The following is a 5,555-nucleotide window of genomic DNA, read 5'->3' on the forward strand; positions in this document are numbered from 1 at the left end:
CCGGCTGGCCCCCTGCAGCACATGGAGGTCCATGGTGGAGCAGATATCCACCTGCAGCCCGTGGACGACCCCACGCCGGAGCAGGGGGATGCCCGAAGGAGGCAGTGACCCCATGGAGAACCTGCACTGGAGCAGGCTCCTGGCAGGACCTGTGGAGAGAGAAGCCCACGCTGGAGCAGGTTTGCTGGCAGGACTTGTGACCCTGTGGGGGACCCACGCTGGAGCAGTCTGTTCCTGAAGGACTGCACCCCGTGGAGTAATGGTCTAGAGGGAACCATTTGTAATTCAACCTTTTAGCAGCATTAACTTCAAATACATCATATAAATTACACACGTCTCATTGGTGTGTGTTCAGGAGCAGTTCTCTCTTTATGACTAATGATTATGGGAAGCCACAAAGTCTTTCAGATGCAATGGGGAGAGCAGCTCCCTCCATTCATTTAATTAATTTCCTTCCATTCATTCATTTCCTTGCACGGCCCAGATCTGGGAAGGTTCCTGGACACGTGCTTCCTTGAAAACTGGTACAGCTCAAGATGGTTACCAGGAATTACCAAATAGCTTCGCATTTGGAAAGTGCCTAAAAGACACCCTAACGTCAAGCCTAAACTGAGAACGCTGCTTTGTATGCTACTAGTGCATTAGGTTTTGACACAGGGTTTTGATCAAAACATGAAATTAAACAGTTTTTGCAGCTAGGAGTCTGATTTTTTTGAACTGAACTTAAAAGTTTGATTTATCTGTATACAAATATACCTACATCTCTATCCATATATCATATGCTCACTGCTATCTCATTTCTTTTGGTATCAACAACGGTACTGCACAGTCTAATTTCACTCAGAGTCAGCAGTTTGAAAGTCTCCTGGAGTAGCTCCAGTGATTCCTTTCTAGGGGATGTTTATAGCATTAAAATCTCCTGTGTTGAAAAAAATGTGGATCAGGCACCCAACAATGAGAGATTAAAAAATAATCGACTTGGAGCTCTATTTATCAGCGTAATTATTCTGACCCTTAACAATTAATATTTTTCCATAGCCAAGTGGGTTGAAATCTTTATCACTTTCTCCTTTTTCTTCTGCTTCTTGTTTGCCAGTGAAAGAAAAGACCTTCCTGCAATCAAATAATACCAGCGGCAGGAATCCACCCTCCATAGGAAAAGCTGGTTATCCCAAATAGCTCTGCCACGTCTGTGGGTATCCAGGACTGGGAATAACACTCCTACCTTTGCAAAACAAGCTCAGGTCCTGGCACTGCCTGACTTGCCTCATAAACAAGCAAGGTAAATCATACACCTGAGGCAAAAAAAAAAAAAAGTTTTTAAGGTAATTCATCTGGCTGGAATTAAAGTTTAAGACCTTGCGTATGCCTCCAAACCTCGCTTTTTTCTCAGATCTTAAGCTCTTCATTACTGCAACAACCACATCACAGAGTGAAGGTTTCTTTGCAATGCTGTGTTATTTGCACACCATCAGATCAATCCCCAACACTCTTCCGTACTCACTGGCGCGAGTGAGAGATGCGCGCGTTCACCCAGCCATAACGTTTCCCGTGGGAAGGTTCAGCCACAGCTGTATGGCTTTGCTTTAAATTTTTAGAGCAGAAGAGGGTGCTCTAATCTCTCTCTCTGACCTCCCACATCAGCCTGGCCAAACAGCTCCCAGGAGCTGCTGCTGCTCCGAGCTCTTCAAGCATCCTGGAAATGAAATGCGTTTTCTAATGAATTATACCAGAGGGTACCGCTGAATAAAGCTGATTTCTCTGGAAACCCGCTGCAGCCAACAGAGAGAGACAGGGAAAAGCCTCGTCTCCTGTTCTGACTCTCCCTGCAGAAAAGTCTCGTATCTCCACTGATTATAGAGAAAATCGAGGGCGAGCAGCATGGCAAAGCTCACGTTAGCCTTTCTTCGCGTTCTCCGAGTCTTAATTAAAAGCTCTAGCCTTGGAGGATCTACCAGGTTCCCATGTCTATTATTCCAACTGTTAATTACCCTCAACATTAAAAATACCCACTTAACGTCTAGTGTGTCTGGCTTCAGATTCCTGCAACTGGCTCTCACTCCACCTTTGCCTGTGAAACAAAAAACCAAGAAGCATAATAAATATCACCGTCCTGTAGACATGTGCACACCATAATGAGCTCACATCTTAGTCATGTTGTGAGCAAAATAAATAAACAGCTCCTTAAGGCTTTTGCCATAGAGCATGCTTTCAGGATTTCATCCTTGTAACACTCTTTTGACATTCGTTTTTAATTTTCCTTCTCTTTGCTAAATTAAAAACAGTCTCCACTGTGAGAGTAAGCCTCACTCCTTAATGCTGAATATAGAGCTGATGGCATCTTTTATCACCTACTTGATTTTTCTCCACTTTAGTTCTATAGCTCAGATGAACACAGTTGCAGCATCACTGTTTTCAAGCCCATCTCTGCTTTCCTTAATGCAAACATCTGCCTTGGAAGTGTGGTATGAATTCTTTGTTCCCAGATGTATACAAACCCGTCTGGTTTTACTTTAGTGGATGCTTTTCAAATATGTCCATTGAGTGAGAGGTCTGGACCAATCTGCAAGTTTTATGAATAATGATTTTTCTGTTTCTTCCAGATAATGTGATACAGTTATTGAACAGCGCTGGAAAAAATGAGATCCCAGAGGCTCCACTAGAAAACACTACCAGAGGAGGCTCCTCATCTACTATTTTATTTCAAAATATCAATTAATCATTTTTTATTTCCTTATAACACGGACACACTGACTATGTAGCACTAATTTCCTCTCTCGATATCACCTTCAGTAGGATGACAACTTGTAGGGGTTTAAGAAGACAATGACACCACTTGACTTTATATGCCAGACTTGTGACTCCATCACAAAAATTATGTAAAGTCAGACTGACAAGATTTATTACCGCTCCAGCCTCATTGCCTGGCATTAGTTAACCTCCATTCTTTAATTCTTTACAAGTTCGTCTCTATTTTGTCCTTTCCATGACTTTGAGTAAGCTTGATGTCAACCCAATCCGACATCAGTTTCTTGGCCATGCAGCACGGGAAGAGTTCCATGTCCCATGGTTTTGGCGGGGCTGTTTTTTTTGGGAGGGAGTGTCCTGCTGTGCCATATTATCCTGTTTTCAAGTTGCAGTCCAGCATGTGGAATCCCTTTTTTTCCAGATTATCTAGTTTGCATCAGAGCTGCTGTATGTCTTTGCATCAGAGCAGCTATATGTCAGCTCTGAAGAGTCCTGTAGGGTCAGGTTCAAGTGGCCCCACTTCTTTCCCCAAATGGCTAGATTTATTTGATTTTCTTGGAAGCTGATTTTGTAGCCTGTGAAATCTGAAATCTCTGGCACTGGCATTAGTGGAATATATGACGTTGCAGGTAGTTTGGATAGTCAATATTAGAGCTGGCAGGAAACAGTCTCATAACACCGGATGAGGTATTTAGACATGTATTTATTTAGGCATCAAAACCTGAGTGTTTAATTTGACAGCCTCGTCTCCAGAAGCTCATTACATAGCAATACATAGAGAAACACTCCTCTTCCAGGGGACATTTCCAAACCTCTTAGAATCCAGCTATGATTCAACCTAAGAAGTGGCTACTGTTCATCATTTTCTTTACATGAGGCTTAGTGAAGCCGGATTTTTAATAAGCGAGTTAAAGCCAGGTACTGAAGGAGATGGAGTGTCTCATGTGGTGTTAACTGAAAAAGCACTTGCCCAACATGTCTAAAATGTTTTTCTTGAAATACGTCAGATTCAAAAAAACTTCAGACATGTCTGGATCGATGTCTGGAGACCTTAGAAATTGCCAGGTGTCTTATCTGGGAATAAAGATATGAAGCAGGTCTGTCTCATAGGCAAAGAAGCTGAAAGTGGATGAGTGTTTGATATATGCTTTGCAAGCCTGGCCCACATGGAGAAGCCTGGAAATGAGCCACAGCAGCTCAGTGACAAAGGCGATTTCATTGATGCCCTTAACAGAAAAACTGAGGGGAACAGCAAACCCACCCGGCACTTGCAGAGTTCAGGAAGCTTGTAGTTCCCTGGATATTTAAAAAATAAATTGCTTCATCGCAGTGCGGCCAAGAAAACAAAAAGAAAAAAAAAATCACACTAAATCTTCTGGCAGACAAAGAATGATGGGTTTTGGCCAACCCTGTGCATGGTGAACGGTAACAAGACTTCCAAATGCGTCAATGGACTCATGAATGGCTGGCTGACGTTTTGCATGATGACTTACCCTATGCTATGTTGCAAACTTTCCCGCAACCACATAACCTCACTGGAGCGTTCATCAGATCCTGCCAGATCTGATAAATGGCATTTATCCCTAAAATAAAGCTTGAACATGACACTGAGTTGCATTTCCTTTACACCAAGACTTTACAAACCCATGGAGGAAATGATCCCAGAACATCTTCTGTCCCAATAGGTCTCTCCTAGCCTCTGGCATCTTTGGCAGCTTGAAGAAAATAGCCAGTTTTACAATCTTATCTAAACATCTGAACTTTCAAATGTTTGCTGGAGAGACTTTACCTTGGATACTGAACCACACAGCACAGGCCTATCACAATATATACCTTTGTCCCCTGTTATCAGGCTACCCAAACATCTAGCCAATATTTGGTAGTAGAACAGCATCATTAGCATCATTTAAAGGTTTAGAAACTGAGGACACACAAAGTCTAGCTATCTAGCCTAGGCTGCATAGGAAATGCATGTACTAGTCCCATGTTCTTTTATGTTCTTTTTAGTGTGGGATGAAACAAGACCCAAGAGGTATGTTGCCTCTGTTATAACAGTAGACTTCTATCATGTAGGGCTTAGGCCAGCAAGGTAAAGTCTCTGCATGACCTGCCAGATGTTAGAGAGGAGATCATACCAGAGCAGAGAAAGAAACCACCCCAGGCTCTGAGCTGCATGTCCATGCAGCCCTAAATCACTTCTCTGGCAGCATCTGGGCTCCCTGACACCCATCTTCTACTGCATAAGAGCTCTCCTGTCGCAACACGCTTTCTTAATTTACCAGCAGCATATGCAATATTTTCTTCTATCCCCATTTTCTAACACCACGTCATCCATAATGCGGAGTTACAGAAAATAAATAAATAAACAAACAAGCTAATTAATTAATATGGAACATGAGTTAGGTATGAACTTTTCTGGGTAGGTGGAAGGTCTCAGCAGGCAGCAGCCTCCAGCAACCTCATGGCTTCATCTCTCCTGCTTCAGTTACATCTATAAATATATAGATATATTTAGTTATATATACATATATATCTCCTCTGGGCTGCTCTGGCAGTGTCTGGCAGCTCCTTTGCGTTGCAGCGTGGCAGGAGAGTCCCCGCCTGGCTGCAGTCTGGCTCTGCTGACTCCCTGCAAAGCCCTCTCCCATGGAAAGCCCATGGTCTGCCCGAGCCTTCCCACTAATCCCCTCCGTGCCCACGGGGTTGGGCAAGTGTCTGCTCAATTTACTGGTAATTAACTGGCCCTATTTCAGACTGGCAGAAAAGCTAATCTGTAGGAATTTCTACTGGTGTTTTTTAAAACTGTA

Source organism: Fulmarus glacialis, unplaced genomic scaffold (assembly GCF_000690835.1).
Source record: "Fulmarus glacialis isolate BGI_N327 unplaced genomic scaffold, ASM69083v1 scaffold12223, whole genome shotgun sequence".
In the NCBI taxonomy this organism is placed as follows: domain Eukaryota; kingdom Metazoa; phylum Chordata; class Aves; order Procellariiformes; family Procellariidae; genus Fulmarus; species Fulmarus glacialis.